At 43.1% G+C, this 18373-nt stretch overlaps 12 non-coding genes across 12 annotated transcripts; all 12 read right to left on the bottom strand.

Moving 5' to 3' along the window:
• Positions 1–689: 689 nt before the first annotated feature.
• On the bottom strand, positions 690–771 carry TRNAS-UGA (transfer RNA serine (anticodon UGA)). Its single transcript has one exon. It is a non-coding gene; the product is annotated as a tRNA-Ser (tRNA).
• Positions 772–1999: 1228 nt separating this feature from the next.
• On the bottom strand, positions 2000–2081 carry TRNAS-UGA (transfer RNA serine (anticodon UGA)). Its single transcript has one exon. It is a non-coding gene; the product is annotated as a tRNA-Ser (tRNA).
• A 1228-nt stretch (positions 2082–3309) lies between these two features.
• On the bottom strand, positions 3310–3391 carry TRNAS-UGA (transfer RNA serine (anticodon UGA)). The gene has a single exon. It is a non-coding gene; the product is annotated as a tRNA-Ser (tRNA).
• Positions 3392–4619: 1228 nt separating this feature from the next.
• On the bottom strand, positions 4620–4701 carry TRNAS-UGA (transfer RNA serine (anticodon UGA)). Its single transcript has one exon. It is a non-coding gene; the product is annotated as a tRNA-Ser (tRNA).
• Positions 4702–5929: 1228 nt separating this feature from the next.
• Positions 5930–6011, bottom strand: TRNAS-UGA (transfer RNA serine (anticodon UGA)). Its single transcript has one exon. It is a non-coding gene; the product is annotated as a tRNA-Ser (tRNA).
• Positions 6012–8548: 2537 nt separating this feature from the next.
• TRNAS-UGA (transfer RNA serine (anticodon UGA)) lies at positions 8549–8630 on the bottom strand. Its single transcript has one exon. It is a non-coding gene; the product is annotated as a tRNA-Ser (tRNA).
• A 1227-nt stretch (positions 8631–9857) lies between these two features.
• Positions 9858–9939, bottom strand: TRNAS-UGA (transfer RNA serine (anticodon UGA)). Its single transcript has one exon. It is a non-coding gene; the product is annotated as a tRNA-Ser (tRNA).
• A 1228-nt stretch (positions 9940–11167) lies between these two features.
• On the bottom strand, positions 11168–11249 carry TRNAS-UGA (transfer RNA serine (anticodon UGA)). Its single transcript has one exon. It is a non-coding gene; the product is annotated as a tRNA-Ser (tRNA).
• Positions 11250–12477: 1228 nt separating this feature from the next.
• On the bottom strand, positions 12478–12559 carry TRNAS-UGA (transfer RNA serine (anticodon UGA)). The gene has a single exon. It is a non-coding gene; the product is annotated as a tRNA-Ser (tRNA).
• A 2537-nt stretch (positions 12560–15096) lies between these two features.
• TRNAS-UGA (transfer RNA serine (anticodon UGA)) lies at positions 15097–15178 on the bottom strand. The gene has a single exon. It is a non-coding gene; the product is annotated as a tRNA-Ser (tRNA).
• A 1228-nt stretch (positions 15179–16406) lies between these two features.
• TRNAS-UGA (transfer RNA serine (anticodon UGA)) lies at positions 16407–16488 on the bottom strand. The gene has a single exon. It is a non-coding gene; the product is annotated as a tRNA-Ser (tRNA).
• A 1228-nt stretch (positions 16489–17716) lies between these two features.
• On the bottom strand, positions 17717–17798 carry TRNAS-UGA (transfer RNA serine (anticodon UGA)). The gene has a single exon. It is a non-coding gene; the product is annotated as a tRNA-Ser (tRNA).
• Between the last annotated feature and the right edge of the window lie 575 nt (positions 17799–18373).

The following is an 18373-nucleotide window of genomic DNA, read 5'->3' on the forward strand; positions in this document are numbered from 1 at the left end:
TCCTGAGGTGGAGCCATCTCACAGCCTCTGACACTGTCCAATCGGCATGAAGTTGCTTCACAGTGTAAATGACTAAAGCTGGAGGGAAGGGGGATCAATTCAAACAGCCATATCTCGGTCTGGGGACGACCTAAAACAGTGGTTCTGGTGGCATATGAAAGAGGAGATTCTAGTCTTTCATATGACACCAGGATCGCAGTTCTAGCTGTGCGACAACCCGAGATATCATCAGTTAAACACACAAGTGGTTATAGAAGCTGTATTTTATATGATCATGTTGTGTTTTGCTGGGTCGGGAAGGGGGAGAAGCTGTATGGTGGTTGGACAGCGTCATACAGAAAACATTGCACTGCCCAGAGTGAAAAGAAAGAGTCACCTCCTATTTGGCAATTAGAGCCACATTAGCATATTTAGAAAAATGATCATAACTTTGCAAAAGATACAAGTTTTTTTAAATAAACAAACCACACTGTAATTATCAGCAGCAAAGCGCCTTTTAGATTAGTTAGGAAATAGGGAATTAATAAACTGGTGACAGAGACTCTTAAAATGTAGGGTCCGGCATCTGATTAGTGACAGAGCAGTGGAGTATGGCATAATCGCGATATGACTGCAATTAAACTTTTTTGTTACCTAGCGCAAGCATATTACCTTATTTTTATCGCTTCATGGAGGCAGAAAATTCAAGACGTAGTCGGCAGGATTTGAACCTGCGCGGGGAGACCCCAATGGATTTCAAGTCCATCGCCTTAACCACTCGGCCACGACTACAGATAAAGAACTGTGCCACAAGACCCTGCTGAGCTCAGTAAGTTTATCATTGGAAGCGCAGCGGTTGCTGCTGTCTAAACTAAAGGCATAAAAAGACAGCCAGACTTTGGGTGCTAACAAAACAGCCAGACTTTGTCTACAGGACAAAAGTAAGGAGGAATTCTGCATCTTTTGTCTGCGTTTGTCTTGAAGCGACTTTCAGCTTTGACAATAGCCTCCTTTGCCTCCTTTTAAATGCGCAGGAAGTCAGCACGGGACAGATTAGCTGCTGGGACCTCAGATAAAGTTGGGACTGGTAGAGCAACTTTCGGATGTTGCCAATAGACCAGAAAGAAAGGAGAAGATTGCGTCGATTCCCCAGTATAATTCTTATAGGCAAATTCTGGCCACGGAAGGAGATTAGTCCAATCATCTTGCAAGGGAGAAATGAATTTTCTGAGGACGTTTTCTAATACCTGGTTTATTAAAAGTTATGAGCTTTTTTTCTAAATATGGAAAGGAGCCTTTATTAGACAACTGGGAGGCAACACCAGCGATTCTCCTGAGGTGGAGCCATCTCACAGCCTCTGACAATGTCCAATCGGCATGAAGTTGCTTCACAGTATAAATGAGTAAAGCTGGAGGGAAGGGGGATCAATTCAAACAGCCATATCTCGGTCTGGGGACGACCTTGAACAGTGGTTCTGGTGGCATATGAAAGAGGAGATTCTAGTCTTTCATATGACACCAGGATCGCAGTTCTAGCTGTGCGACAACCCGAGATATCATCAGTTAAACACACAAGTGGTTATAGAAGCTGTATTTTATATGATCATGTTGTGTTTTGCTGGGTCGGGAAGGGGGAGAAGCTGTATGGTGGTTGGACAGCGTCATACAGAAAACATTGCACTGCCCAGAGTGAAAAGAAAGAGTCACCTCCTATTTGGCAATTAGAGCCACATTAGCATATTTAGAAAAATGATCATAACTTTGCAAAAGATACAAGTTTTTTAAAATAAAGAAACCACACTGTAATTATCAGCAGCAAAGCGCCTTTTAGATTAGTTAGGAAATAGGGAATTAATAAACTGGTGACAGAGACTCTTAAAATGTAGAGTCCGGCATCTGATTAGTGACAGAGCAGTGGAGTATGGCATAATCGCGATATGACTGCAATTAAACTTTTTTGTTACCTAGCGCAAGCATATTACCTTATTTTTATCGCTTCATGGAGGCAGAGAATTCAAGACGTAGTCGGCAGGATTTGAACCTGCGCGGGGAGACCCCAATGGATTTCAAGGCCATCGCCTTAACCACTCGGCCACGACTACAGATAAAGAACTGTGCCACAAGACCCTGCTGAGCTCAGTAAATTTATCATTGGAAGCGCAGCGGTTGCTGCTGTCGAAACTAAAGGCATAAAAAGACAGCCAGACTTTGGGTGCTAACAAAACAGCCAGACTTTGTCTACAGGACAAAAGTAAGGAGGAATTCTGCATCTTTTGTCTGCGTTTGTCTTGAAGCGACTTTCAGCTTTGACAATAGCCTCCTTTGCCTCCTTTTAAATGCGCAGGAAGTCAGCACGGGACAGATTAGCTGCTGGGACCTCAGATAAAGTTGGGACTGGTAGAGCAACTTTCGGATGTTGCCAATAGACCAGAAAGAAAGGAGAAGATTGCGTCGATTCCCCAGTATAATTCTTATAGGCAAATTCTGGCCACGGAAGGAGATTAGTCCAATCATCTTGCAAGGGAGAAATGAATTTTCTGAGGACGTTTTCTAATACCTGGTTTATTAAAAGTTATGAGCTTTTTTTCTAAATATGGAAAGGAGCCTTTATTAGACAACTGGGAGGCAACACCAGCGATTCTCCTGAGGTGGAGCCATCTCACAGCCTCTGACAATGTCCAATCGGCATGAAGTTGCTTCACAGTATAAATGAGTAAAGCTGGAGGGAAGGGGGATCAATTCAAACAGCCATATCTCGGTCTGGGGACGACCTTGAACAGTGGTTCTGGTGGCATATGAAAGAGGAGATTCTAGTCTTTCATATGACACCAGGATCGCAGTTCTAGCTGTGCGACAACCCGAGATATCATCAGTTAAACACACAAGTGGTTATAGAAGCTGTATTTTATATGATCATGTTGTGTTTTGCTGGGTCGGGAAGGGGGAGAAGCTGTATGGTGGTTGGACAGCGTCATACAGAAAACATTGCACTGCCCAGAGTGAAAAGAAAGAGTCACCTCCTATTTGGCAATTAGAGCCACATTAGCATATTTAGAAAAATGATCATAACTTTGCAAAAGATACAAGTTTTTTAAAATAAACAAACCACACTGTAATTATCAGCAGCAAAGCGCCTTTTAGATTAGTTAGGAAATAGGGAATTAATAAACTGGTGACAGAGACTCTTAAAATGTAGGGTCCGGCATCTGATTAGTGACAGAGCAGTGGAGTATGGCATAATCGCGATATGACTGCAATTAAACTTTTTTGTTACCTAGCGCAAGCATATTACCTTATTTTTATCGCTTCATGGAGGCAGAGAATTCAAGACGTAGTCGGCAGGATTTGAACCTGCGCGGGGAGACCCCAATGGATTTCAAGGCCATCGCCTTAACCACTCGGCCACGACTACAGATAAAGAACTGTGCCACAAGACCCTGCTGAGCTCAGTAAATTTATCATTGGAAGCGCAGCGGTTGCTGCTGTCGAAACTAAAGGCATAAAAAGACAGCCAGACTTTGGGTGCTAACAAAACAGCCAGACTTTGTCTACAGGACAAAAGTAAGGAGGAATTCTGCATCTTTTGTCTGCGTTTGTCTTGAAGCGACTTTCAGCTTTGACAATAGCCTCCTTTGCCTCCTTTTAAATGCGCAGGAAGTCAGCACGGGACAGATTAGCTGCTGGGACCTCAGATAAAGTTGGGACTGGTAGAGCAACTTTCGGATGTTGCCAATAGACCAGAAAGAAAGGAGAAGATTGCGTCGATTCCCCAGTATAATTCTTATAGGCAAATTCTGGCCACGGAAGGAGATTAGTCCAATCATCTTGCAAGGGAGAAATGAATTTTCTGAGGACGTTTTCTAATACCTGGTTTATTAAAAGTTATGAGCTTTTTTTCTAAATATGGAAAGGAGCCTTTATTAGACAACTGGGAGGCAACACCAGCGATTCTCCTGAGGTGGAGCCATCTCACAGCCTCTGACAATGTCCAATCGGCATGAAGTTGCTTCACAGTATAAATGAGTAAAGCTGGAGGGAAGGGGGATCAATTCAAACAGCCATATCTCGGTCTGGGGACGACCTGGAACAGTGGTTCTGGTGGCATATGAAAGAGGAGATTCTAGTCTTTCATATGACACCAGGATCGCAGTTCTAGCTGTGCGACAACCCGAGATATCATCAGTTAAACACACAAGTGGTTATAGAAGCTGTATTTTATATGATCATGTTGTGTTTTGCTGGGTCGGGAAGGGGGAGAAGCTGTATGGTGGTTGGACAGCGTCATACAGAAAACATTGCACTGCCCAGAGTGAAAAGAAAGAGTCACCTCCTATTTGGCAATTAGAGCCACATTAGCATATTTAGAAAAATGATCATAACTTTGCAAAAGATACAAGTTTTTTTAAATAAACAAACCACACTGTAATTATCAGCAGCAAAGCGCCTTTTAGATTAGTTAGGAAATAGGGAATTAATAAACTGGTGACAGAGACTCTTAAAATGTAGGGTCCGGCATCTGATTAGTGACAGAGCAGTGGAGTATGGCATAATCGCGATATGACTGCAATTAAACTTTTTTGTTACCTAGCGCAAGCATATTACCTTATTTTTATCGCTTCATGGAGGCAGAAAATTCAAGACGTAGTCGGCAGGATTTGAACCTGCGCGGGGAGACCCCAATGGATTTCAAGTCCATCGCCTTAACCACTCGGCCACGACTACAGATAAAGAACTGTGCCACAAGACCCTGCTGAGCTCAGTAAGTTTATCATTGGAAGCGCAGCGGTTGCTGCTGTCGAAACTAAAGGCATAAAAAGACAGCCAGACTTTGGGTGCTAACAAAACAGCCAGACTTTGTCTACAGGACAAAAGTAAGGAGGAATTCTGCATCTTTTGTCTGCGTTTGTCTTGAAGCGACTTTCAGCTTTGACAATAGCCTCCTTTGCCTCCTTTTAAATGCGCAGGAAGTCAGCACGGGACAGATTAGCTGCTGGGACCTCAGATAAAGTTGGGACTGGTAGAGCAACTTTCGGATGTTGCCAATAGACCAGAAAGAAAGGAGAAGATTGCGTCGATTCCCCAGTATAATTCTTATAGGCAAATTCTGGCCACGGAAGGAGATTAGTCCAATCATCTTGCAAGGGAGAAATGAATTTTCTGAGGACGTTTTCTAATACCTGGTTTATTAAAAGTTATGAGCTTTTTTTCTAAATATGGAAAGGAGCCTTTATTAGACAACTGGGAGGCAACACCAGCGATTCTCCTGAGGTGGAGCCATCTCACAGCCTCTGACAATGTCCAATCGGCATGAAGTTGCTTCACAGTATAAATGAGTAAAGCTGGAGGGAAGGGGGATCAATTCAAACAGCCATATCTCGGTCTGGGGACGACCTGGAACAGTGGTTCTGGTGGCATATGAAAGAGGAGATTCTAGTCTTTCATATGACACCAGGATCGCAGTTCTAGCTGTGCGACAACCCGAGATATCATCAGTTAAACACACAAGTGGTTATAGAAGCTGTATTTTATATGATCATGTTGTGTTTTGCTGGGTCGGGAAGGGGGAGAAGCTGTATGGTGGTTGGACAGCGTCATACAGAAAACATTGCACTGCCCAGAGTGAAAAGAAAGAGTCACCTCCTATTTGGCAATTAGAGCCACATTAGCATATTTAGAAAAATGATCATAACTTTGCAAAAGATACAAGTTTTTTTAAATAAACAAACCACACTGTAATTATCAGCAGCAAAGCGCCTTTTAGATTAGTTAGGAAATAGGGAATTAATAAACTGGTGACAGAGACTCTTAAAATGTAGGGTCCGGCATCTGATTAGTGACAGAGCAGTGGAGTATGGCATAATCGCGATATGACTGCAATTAAACTTTTTTGTTACCTAGCGCAAGCATATTACCTTATTTTTATCGCTTCATGGAGGCAGAAAATTCAAGACGTAGTCGGCAGGATTTGAACCTGCGCGGGGAGACCCCAATGGATTTCAAGTCCATCGCCTTAACCACTCGGCCACGACTACAGATAAAGAACTGTGCCACAAGACCCTGCTGAGCTCAGTAAGTTTATCATTGGAAGCGCAGCGGTTGCTGCTGTCGAAACTAAAGGCATAAAAAGACAGCCAGACTTTGGGTGCTAACAAAACAGCCAGACTTTGTCTACAGGACAAAAGTAAGGAGGAATTCTGCATCTTTTGTCTGCGTTTGTCTTGAAGCGACTTTCAGCTTTGACAATAGCCTCCTTTGCCTCCTTTTAAATGCGCAGGAAGTCAGCACGGGACAGATTAGCTGCTGGGACCTCAGATAAAGTTGGGACTGGTAGAGCAACTTTCGGATGTTGCCAATAGACCAGAAAGAAAGGAGAAGATTGCGTCGATTCCCCAGTATAATTCTTATAGGCAAATTCTGGCCACGGAAGGAGATTAGTCCAATCATCTTGCAAGGGAGAAATGAATTTTCTGAGGACGTTTTCTAATACCTGGTTTATTAAAAGTTATGAGCTTTTTTTCTAAATATGGAAAGGAGCCTTTATTAGACAACTGGGAGGCAACACCAGCGATTCTCCTGAGGTGGAGCCATCTCACAACCTCTGACAATGTCCAATCGGCATGAAGTTGCTTCACAGTATAAATGAGTAAAGCTGGAGGGAAGGGGGATCAATTCAAACAGCCATATCTCGGTCTGGGGACGACCTGGAACAGTGGTTCTGGTGGCATATGAAAGAGGAGATTCTAGTCTTTCATATGACACCAGGATCGCAGTTCTAGCTGTGCGACAACCCGAGATATCATCAGTTAAACACACAAGTGGTTATAGAAGCTGTATTTTATATGATCATGTTGTGTTTTGCTGGGTCGGGAAGGGGGAGAAGCTGTATGGTGGTTGGACAGCGTCATACAGAAAACATTGCACTGCCCAGAGTGAAAAGAAAGAGTCACCTCCTATTTGGCAATTAGAGCCACATTAGCATATTTAGAAAAATGATCATAACTTTGCAAAAGATACAAGTTTTTTTAAATAAACAAACCACACTGTAATTATCAGCAGCAAAGCGCCTTTTAGATTAGTTAGGAAATAGGGAATTAATAAACTGGTGACAGAGACTCTTAAAATGTAGGGTCCGGCATCTGATTAGTGACAGAGCAGTGGAGTATGGCATAATCGCAATATGACTGCAATTAAACTTTTTTGTTACCTAGCGCAAGCATATTACCTTATTTTTATCGCTTCATGGAGGTAGAAAATTCAAGACGTAGTCGGCAGGATTTGAACCTGCGCGGGGAGACCCCAATGGATTTCAAGTCAATCGCCTTAACCACTCAGCCACGACTACAGATAAAGAACTGTGCCACAAGACCCTGCTGAGCTCAGTAAGTTTATCATTGGAAGCGCAGCGGTTGCTGCTGTCGAAACTAAAGGCATAAAAAGACAGCCAGACTTTGGGTGCTTACAAAACAGCCAGACTTTGTCTCAAGGACAAAAGTAAGGAGGAATTCTGCATCTTTCGTCTGCGTTTGTCTTGAAGCGACTTTCAGCTTGACAATAGCCTCCTTTGCCTCCTTTTAAATGCGCAGGAAGTCAGCACGGGACAGATTAGCTGCTGGGACCTCAGATAAAGTTGGGACTGGTAGAGCAACTTTCGGATGTTGCCAATAGACCAGAAAGAAAGGAGAAGATTGCGTCGATTCCCCAGTATAATTCTTATAGGCAAATTCTGGCCACGGAAGGAGATTAGTCCAATCATCTTGCAAGGGAGAAATGAATTTTCCGAGGACGTTTTCTAATACCTGGTTTATTAAAAGTTATGAGCTTTTTTTCTAAATATGGAAAGGAGCCTTTATTAGACAACTGGGAGGCAACACCAGCGATTCTCCTGAGGTGGAGCCATCTCACAGCCTCTGACACTGTCCAATCGGCATGAAGTTGCTTCACAGTGTAAATGACTAAAGCTGGAGGGAAGGGGGATCAATTCAAACAGCCATATCTCGGTCTGGGGACGACCTAAAACAGTGGTTCTGGTGGCATATGAAAGAGGAGATTCTAGTCTTTCATATGACACCAGGATCGCAGTTCTAGCTGTGCGACAACCCGAGATATCATCAGTTAAACACACAAGTGGTTATAGAAGCTGTATTTTATATGATCATGTTGTGTTTTGCTGGGTCGGGAAGGGGGAGAAGCTGTATGGTGGTTGGACAGCGTCATACAGAAAACATTGCACTGCCCAGAGTGAAAAGAAAGAGTCACCTCCTATTTGGCAATTAGAGCCACATTAGCATATTTAGAAAAATGATCATAACTTTGCAAAAGATACAAGTTTTTTTAAATAAACAAACCACACTGTAATTATCAGCAGCAAAGCGCCTTTTAGATTAGTTAGGAAATAGGGAATTAATAAACTGGTGACAGAGACTCTTAAAATGTAGGGTCCGGCATCTGATTAGTGACAGAGCAGTGGAGTATGGCATAATCGCGATATGACTGCAATTAAACTTTTTTGTTACCTAGCGCAAGCATATTACCTTATTTTTATCGCTTCATGGAGGCAGAAAATTCAAGACGTAGTCGGCAGGATTTGAACCTGCGCGGGGAGACCCCAATGGATTTCAAGTCCATCGCCTTAACCACTCGGCCACGACTACAGATAAAGAACTGTGCCACAAGACCCTGCTGAGCTCAGTAAGTTTATCATTGGAAGCGCAGCGGTTGCTGCTGTCTAAACTAAAGGCATAAAAAGACAGCCAGACTTTGGGTGCTAACAAAACAGCCAGACTTTGTCTACAGGACAAAAGTAAGGAGGAATTCTGCATCTTTTTTCTGCGTTTGTCTTGAAGCGACTTTCAGCTTTGACAATAGCCTCCTTTGCCTCCTTTTAAATGCGCAGGAAGTCAGCACGGGACAGATTAGCTGCTGGGACCTCAGATAAAGTTGGGACTGGTAGAGCAACTTTCGGATGTTGCCAATAGACCAGAAAGAAAGGAGAAGATTGCGTCGATTCCCCAGTATAATTCTTATAGGCAAATTCTGGCCACGGAAGGAGATTAGTCCAATCATCTTGCAAGGGAGAAATGAATTTTCTGAGGACGTTTTCTAATACCTGGTTTATTAAAAGTTATGAGCTTTTTTCTAAATATGGAAAGGAGCCTTTATTAGACAACTGGGAGGCAACACCAGCGATTCTCCTGAGGTGGAGCCATCTCACAGCCTCTGACAATGTCCAATCGGCATGAAGTTGCTTCACAGTATAAATGAGTAAAGCTGGAGGGAAGGGGGATCAATTCAAACAGCCATATCTCGGTCTGGGGACGACCTTGAACAGTGGTTCTGGTGGCATATGAAAGAGGAGATTCTAGTCTTTCATATGACACCAGGATCGCAGTTCTAGCTGTGCGACAACCCGAGATATCATCAGTTAAACACACAAGTGGTTATAGAAGCTGTATTTTATATGATCATGTTGTGTTTTGCTGGGTCGGGAAGGGGGAGAAGCTGTATGGTGGTTGGACAGCGTCATACAGAAAACATTGCACTGCCCAGAGTGAAAAGAAAGAGTCACCTCCTATTTGGCAATTAGAGCCACATTAGCATATTTAGAAAAATGATCATAACTTTGCAAAAGATACAAGTTTTTTAAAATAAACAAACCACACTGTAATTATCAGCAGCAAAGCGCCTTTTAGATTAGTTAGGAAATAGGGAATTAATAAACTGGTGACAGAGACTCTTAAAATGTAGGGTCCGGCATCTGATTAGTGACAGAGCAGTGGAGTATGGCATAATCGTGATATGACTGCAATTAAACTTTTTTGTTACCTAGCGCAAGCATATTACCTTATTTTTATCGCTTCATGGAGGCAGAGAATTCAAGACGTAGTCGGCAGGATTTGAACCTGCGCGGGGAGACCCCAATGGATTTCAAGGCCATCGCCTTAACCACTCGGCCACGACTACAGATAAAGAACTGTGCCACAAGACCCTGCTGAGCTCAGTAAATTTATCATTGGAAGCGCAGCGGTTGCTGCTGTCGAAACTAAAGGCATAAAAAGACAGCCAGACTTTGGGTGCTAACAAAACAGCCAGACTTTGTCTACAGGACAAAAGTAAGGAGGAATTCTGCATCTTTTGTCTGCGTTTGTCTTGAAGCGACTTTCAGCTTTGACAATAGCCTCCTTTGCCTCCTTTTAAATGCGCAGGAAGTCAGCACGGGACAGATTAGCTGCTGGGACCTCAGATAAAGTTGGGACTGGTAGAGCAACTTTCGGATGTTGCCAATAGACCAGAAAGAAAGGAGAAGATTGCGTCGATTCCCCAGTATAATTCTTATAGGCAAATTCTGGCCACGGAAGGAGATTAGTCCAATCATCTTGCAAGGGAGAAATGAATTTTCTGAGGACGTTTTCTAATACCTGGTTTATTAAAAGTTATGAGCTTTTTTTCTAAATATGGAAAGGAGCCTTTATTAGACAACTGGGAGGCAACACCAGCGATTCTCCTGAGGTGGAGCCATCTCACAGCCTCTGACAATGTCCAATCGGCATGAAGTTGCTTCACAGTATAAATGAGTAAAGCTGGAGGGAAGGGGGATCAATTCAAACAGCCATATCTCGGTCTGGGGACGACCTTGAACAGTGGTTCTGGTGGCATATGAAAGAGGAGATTCTAGTCTTTCATATGACACCAGGATCGCAGTTCTAGCTGTGCGACAACCCGAGATATCATCAGTTAAACACACAAGTGGTTATAGAAGCTGTATTTTATATGATCATGTTGTGTTTTGCTGGGTCGGGAAGGGGGAGAAGCTGTATGGTGGTTGGACAGCGTCATACAGAAAACATTGCACTGCCCAGAGTGAAAAGAAAGAGTCACCTCCTATTTGGCAATTAGAGCCACATTAGCATATTTAGAAAAATGATCATAACTTTGCAAAAGATACAAGTTTTTTAAAATAAACAAACCACACTGTAATTATCAGCAGCAAAGCGCCTTTTAGATTAGTTAGGAAATAGGGAATTAATAAACTGGTGACAGAGACTCTTAAAATGTAGGGTCCGGCATCTGATTAGTGACAGAGCAGTGGAGTATGGCATAATCGCGATATGACTGCAATTAAACTTTTTTGTTACCTAGCGCAAGCATATTACCTTATTTTTATCGCTTCATGGAGGCAGAGAATTCAAGACGTAGTCGGCAGGATTTGAACCTGCGCGGGGAGACCCCAATGGATTTCAAGGCCATCGCCTTAACCACTCGGCCACGACTACAGATAAAGAACTGTGCCACAAGACCCTGCTGAGCTCAGTAAATTTATCATTGGAAGCGCAGCGGTTGCTGCTGTCGAAACTAAAGGCATAAAAAGACAGCCAGACTTTGGGTGCTAACAAAACAGCCAGACTTTGTCTACAGGACAAAAGTAAGGAGGAATTCTGCATCTTTTGTCTGCGTTTGTCTTGAAGCGACTTTCAGCTTTGACAATAGCCTCCTTTGCCTCCTTTTAAATGCGCAGGAAGTCAGCACGGGACAGATTAGCTGCTGGGACCTCAGATAAAGTTGGGACTGGTAGAGCAACTTTCGGATGTTGCCAATAGACCAGAAAGAAAGGAGAAGATTGCGTCGATTCCCCAGTATAATTCTTATAGGCAAATTCTGGCCACGGAAGGAGATTAGTCCAATCATCTTGCAAGGGAGAAATGAATTTTCTGAGGACGTTTTCTAATACCTGGTTTATTAAAAGTTATGAGCTTTTTTTCTAAATGTGGAAAGGAGCCTTTATTAGACAACTGGGAGGCAACACCAGCGATTCTCCTGAGGTGGAGCCATCTCACAGCCTCTGACAATGTCCAATCGGCATGAAGTTGCTTCACAGTATAAATGAGTAAAGCTGGAGGGAAGGGGGATCAATTCAAACAGCCATATCTCGGTCTGGGGACGACCTGGAACAGTGGTTCTGGTGGCATATGAAAGAGGAGATTCTAGTCTTTCATATGACACCAGGATCGCAGTTCTAGCTGTGCGACAACCCGAGATATCATCAGTTAAACACACAAGTGGTTATAGAAGCTGTATTTTATATGATCATGCTGTGTTTTGCTGGGTCGGGAAGGGGGAGAAGCTGTATGGTGGTTGGACAGCGTCATACAGAAAACATTGCACTGCCCAGAGTGAAAAGAAAGAGTCACCTCCTATTTGGCAATTAGAGCCACATTAGCATATTTAGAAAAATGATCATAACTTTGCAAAAGATACAAGTTTTTTTAAATAAACAAACCACACTGTAATTATCAGCAGCAAAGCGCCTTTTAGATTAGTTAGGAAATAGGGAATTAATAAACTGGTGACAGAGACTCTTAAAATGTAGGGTCCGGCATCTGATTAGTGACAGAGCAGTGGAGTATGGCATAATCGCGATATGACTGCAATTAAACTTTTTTGTTACCTAGCGCAAGCATATTACCTTATTTTTATCGCTTCATGGAGGCAGAAAATTCAAGACGTAGTCGGCAGGATTTGAACCTGCGCGGGGAGACCCCAATGGATTTCAAGTCCATTGCCTTAACCACTCGGCCACGACTACAGATAAAGAACTGTGCCACAAGACCCTGCTGAGCTCAGTAAGTTTATCATTGGAAGCGCAGCGGTTGCTGCTGTCGAAACTAAAGGCATAAAAAGACAGCCAGACTTTGGGTGCTAACAAAACAGCCAGACTTTGTCTACAGGACAAAAGTAAGGAGGAATTCTGCATCTTTTGTCTGCGTTTGTCTTGAAGCGACTTTCAGCTTTGACAATAGCCTCCTTTGCCTCCTTTTAAATGCGCAGGAAGTCAGCACGGGACAGATTAGCTGCTGGGACCTCAGATAAAGTTGGGACTGGTAGAGCAACTTTCGGATGTTGCCAATAGACCAGAAAGAAAGGAGAAGATTGCGTCGATTCCCCAGTATAATTCTTATAGGCAAATTCTGGCCACGGAAGGAGATTAGTCCAATCATCTTGCAAGGGAGAAATGAATTTTCTGAGGACGTTTTCTAATACCTGGTTTATTAAAAGTTATGAGCTTTTTTTCTAAATATGGAAAGGAGCCTTTATTAGACAACTGGGAGGCAACACCAGCGATTCTCCTGAGGTGGAGCCATCTCACAACCTCTGACAATGTCCAATCGGCATGAAGTTGCTTCACAGTATAAATGAGTAAAGCTGGAGGGAAGGGGGATCAATTCAAACAGCCATATCTCGGTCTGGGGACGACCTGGAACAGTGGTTCTGGTGGCATATGAAAGAGGAGATTCTAGTCTTTCATATGACACCAGGATCGCAGTTCTAGCTGTGCGACAACCCGAGATATCATCAGTTAAACACACAAGTGGTTATAGAAGCTGTATTTTATATGATCATGTTGTGTTTTGCTGGGTCGGGAAGGGGGAGAAGCTGTATGGTGGTTGGACAGCGTCATACAGAAAACATTGCACTGCCCAGAGTGAAAAGAAAGAGTCACCTCCTATTTGGCAATTAGAGCCACATTAGCATATTTAGAAAAATGATCATAACTTTGCAAAAGATACAAGTTTTTTTAAATAAACAAACCACACTGTAATTATCAGCAGCAAAGCGCCTTTTAGATTAGTTAGGAAATAGGGAATTAATAAACTGGTGACAGAGACTCTTAAAATGTAGGGTCCGGCATCTGATTAGTGACAGAGCAGTGGAGTATGGCATAATCGCAATATGACTGCAATTAAACTTTTTTGTTACCTAGCGCAAGCATATTACCTTATTTTTATCGCTTCATGGAGGTAGAAAATTCAAGACGTAGTCGGCAGGATTTGAACCTGCGCGGGGAGACCCCAATGGATTTCAAGTCAATCGCCTTAACCACTCAGCCACGACTACAGATAAAGAACTGTGCCACAAGACCCTGCTGAGCTCAGTAAGTTTATCATTGGAAGCGCAGCGGTTGCTGCTGTCGAAACTAAAGGCATAAAAAGACAGCCAGACTTTGGGTGCTTACAAAACAGCCAGACTTTGTCTCAAGGACAAAAGTAAGGAGGAATTCTGCATCTTTCGTCTGCGTTTGTCTTGAAGCGACTTTCAGCTTGACAATAGCCTCCTTTGCCTCCTTTTAAATGCGCAGGAAGTCAGCACGGGACAGATTAGCTGCTGGGACCTCAGATAAAGTTGGGACTGGTAGAGCAACTTTCGGATGTTGCCAATAGACCAGAAAGAAAGGAGAAGATTGCGTCGATTCCCCAGTATAATTCTTATAGGCAAATTCTGGCCACGGAAGGAGATTAGTCCAATCATCTTGCAAGGGAGAAATGAATTTTCCGAGGACGTTTTCTAATACCTGGTTTATTAAAAGTTATGAGCTTTTTTTCTAAATATGGAAAGGAGCCTTTATTAGACAACTGGGAGGCAACACCAGCGATTCTCCTGAGGTGGAGCCATCTCACAGCCTCTGACACTGTCCAATCGGCATGAAGTTGCTTCACAGTGTAAATGACTAAAGCTGGAGGGAAGGGGGATCAATTCAAACAGCCATATCTCGGTCTGGGGACGACCTAAAACAGTGGTTCTGGTGGCATATGAAAGAGGAGATTCTAGTCTTTCATATGACACCAGGATCGCAGTTCTAGCTGTGCGACAACCCGAGATATCATCAGTTAAACACACAAGTGGTTATAGAAGCTGTATTTTATATGATCATGTTGTGTTTTGCTGGGTCGGGAAGGGGGAGAAGCTGTATGGTGGTTGGACAGCGTCATACAGAAAACATTGCACTGCCCAGAGTGAAAAGAAAGAGTCACCTCCTATTTGGCAATTAGAGCCACATTAGCATATTTAGAAAAATGATCATAACTTTGCAAAAGATACAAGTTTTTTTAAATAAACAAACCACACTGTAATTATCAGCAGCAAAGCGCCTTTTAGATTAGTTAGGAAATAGGGAATTAATAAACTGGTGACAGAGACTCTTAAAATGTAGGGTCCGGCATCTGATTAGTGACAGAGCAGTGGAGTATGGCATAATCGCGATATGACTGCAATTAAACTTTTTTGTTACCTAGCGCAAGCATATTACCTTATTTTTATCGCTTCATGGAGGCAGAAAATTCAAGACGTAGTCGGCAGGATTTGAACCTGCGCGGGGAGACCCCAATGGATTTCAAGTCCATCGCCTTAACCACTCGGCCACGACTACAGATAAAGAACTGTGCCACAAGACCCTGCTGAGCTCAGTAAGTTTATCATTGGAAGCGCAGCGGTTGCTGCTGTCTAAACTAAAGGCATAAAAAGACAGCCAGACTTTGGGTGCTAACAAAACAGCCAGACTTTGTCTACAGGACAAAAGTAAGGAGGAATTCTGCATCTTTTGTCTGCGTTTGTCTTGAAGCGACTTTCAGCTTTGACAATAGCCTCCTTTGCCTCCTTTTAAATGCGCAGGAAGTCAGCACGGGACAGATTAGCTGCTGGGACCTCAGATAAAGTTGGGACTGGTAGAGCAACTTTCGGATGTTGCCAATAGACCAGAAAGAAAGGAGAAGATTGCGTCGATTCCCCAGTATAATTCTTATAGGCAAATTCTGGCCACGGAAGGAGATTAGTCCAATCATCTTGCAAGGGAGAAATGAATTTTCTGAGGACGTTTTCTAATACCTGGTTTATTAAAAGTTATGAGCTTTTTTTCTAAATATGGAAAGGAGCCTTTATTAGACAACTGGGAGGCAACACCAGCGATTCTCCTGAGGTGGAGCCATCTCACAGCCTCTGACAATGTCCAATCGGCATGAAGTTGCTTCACAGTATAAATGAGTAAAGCTGGAGGGAAGGGGGATCAATTCAAACAGCCATATCTCGGTCTGGGGACGACCTTGAACAGTGGTTCTGGTGGCATATGAAAGAGGAGATTCTAGTCTTTCATATGACACCAGGATCGCAGTTCTAGCTGTGCGACAACCCGAGATATCATCAGTTAAACACACAAGTGGTTATAGAAGCTGTATTTTATATGATCATGTTGTGTTTTGCTGGGTCGGGAAGGGGGAGAAGCTGTATGGTGGTTGGACAGCGTCATACAGAAAACATTGCACTGCCCAGAGTGAAAAGAAAGAGTCACCTCCTATTTGGCAATTAGAGCCACATTAGCATATTTAGAAAAATGATCATAACTTTGCAAAAGATACAAGTTTTTTAAAATAAACAAACCACACTGTAATTATCAGCAGCAAAGCGCCTTTTAGATTAGTTAGGAAATAGGGAATTAATAAACTGGTGACAGAGACTCTTAAAATGTAGGGTCCGGCATCTGATTAGTGACAGAGCAGTGGAGTATGGCATAATCGCGATATGACTGCAATTAAACTTTTTTGTTACCTAGCGCAAGCATATTACCTTATTTTTATCGCTTCATGGAGGCAGAGAATTCAAGACGTAGTCGGCAGGATTTGAACCTGCGCGGGGAGACCCCAATGGATTTCAAGGCCATCGCCTTAACCACTCGGCCACGACTACAGATAAAGAACTGTGCCACAAGACCCTGCTGAGCTCAGTAAATTTATCATTGGAAGCGCAGCGGTTGCTGCTGTCGAAACTAAAGGCATAAAAAGACAGCCAGACTTTGGGTGCTAACAAAACAGCCAGACTTTGTCTACAGGACAAAAGTAAGGAGGAATTCTGCATCTTTTGTCTGCGTTTGTCTTGAAGCGACTTTCAGCTTTGACAATAGCCTCCTTTGCCTCCTTTTAAATGCGCAGGAAGTCAGCACGGGACAGATTAGCTGCTGGGACCTCAGATAAAGTTGGGACTGGTAGAGCAACTTTCGGATGTTGCCAATAGACCAGAAAGAAAGGAGAAGATTGCGTCGATTCCCCAGTATAATTCTTATAGGCAAATTCTGGCCACGGAAGGAGATTAGTCCAATCATCTTGCAAGGGAGAAATGAATTTTCTGAGGACGTTTTCTAATACCTGGTTTATTAAAAGTTATGAGCTTTTTTTCTAAATATGGAAAGGAGCCTTTATTAGACAACTGGGAGGCAACACCAGCGATTCTCCTGAGGTGGAGCCATCTCACAGCCTCTGACAATGTCCAATCGGCATGAAGTTGCTTCACAGTATAAATGAGTAAAGCTGGAGGGAAGGGGGATCAATTCAAACAGCCATATCTCGGTCTGGGGACGACCTTGAACAGTGGTTCTGGTGGCATATGAAAGAGGAGATTCTAGTCTTTCATATGACACCAGGATCGCAGTTCTAGCTGTGCGACAACCCGAGATATCATCAGTTAAACACACAAGTGGTTATAGAAGCTGTATTTTATATGATCATGTTGTGTTTTGCTGGGTCGGGAAGGGGGAGAAGCTGTATGGTGGTTGGACAGCGTCATACAGAAAACATTGCACTGCCCAGAGTGAAAAGAAAGAGTCACCTCCTATTTGGCAATTAGAGCCACATTAGCATATTTAGAAAAATGATCATAACTTTGCAAAAGATACAAGTTTTTTAAAATAAACAAACCACACTGTAATTATCAGCAGCAAAGCGCCTTTTAGATTAGTTAGGAAATAGGGAATTAATAAACTGGTGACAGAGACTCTTAAAATGTAGGGTCCGGCATCTGATTAGTGACAGAGCAGTGGAGTATGGCATAATCGCGATATGACTGCAATTAAACTTTTTTGTTACCTAGCGCAAGCATATTACCTTATTTTTATCGCTTCATGGAGGCAGAGAATTCAAGACGTAGTCGGCAGGATTTGAACCTGCGCGGGGAGACCCCAATGGATTTCAAGGCCATCGCCTTAACCACTCGGCCACGACTACAGATAAAGAACTGTGCCACAAGACCCTGCTGAGCTCAGTAAATTTATCATTGGAAGCGCAGCGGTTGCTGCTGTCGAAACTAAAGGCATAAAAAGACAGCCAGACTTTGGGTGCTAACAAAACAGCCAGACTTTGTCTACAGGACAAAAGTAAGGAGGAATTCTGCATCTTTTGTCTGCGTTTGTCTTGAAGCGACTTTCAGCTTTGACAATAGCCTCCTTTGCCTCCTTTTAAATGCGCAGGAAGTCAGCACGGGACAGATTAGCTGCTGGGACCTCAGATAAAGTTGGGACTGGTAGAGCAACTTTCGGATGTTGCCAATAGACCAGAAAGAAAGGAGAAGATTGCGTCGATTCCCCAGTATAATTCTTATAGGCAAATTCTGGCCACGGAAGGAGATTAGTCCAATCATCTTGCAAGGGAGAAATGAATTTTCTGAGGACGTTTTCTAATACCTGGTTTATTAAAAGTTATGAGCTTTTTTTCTAAATATGGAAAGGAGCCTTTATTAGACAACTGGGAGGCAACACCAGCGATTCTCCTGAGGTGGAGCCATCTCACAGCCTCTGACAATG

This window comes from Rhinoderma darwinii, chromosome 1 (genome assembly GCF_050947455.1).
Source record: "Rhinoderma darwinii isolate aRhiDar2 chromosome 1, aRhiDar2.hap1, whole genome shotgun sequence".
NCBI classification, from domain to species: Eukaryota; Metazoa; Chordata; class Amphibia; order Anura; family Rhinodermatidae; genus Rhinoderma; species Rhinoderma darwinii.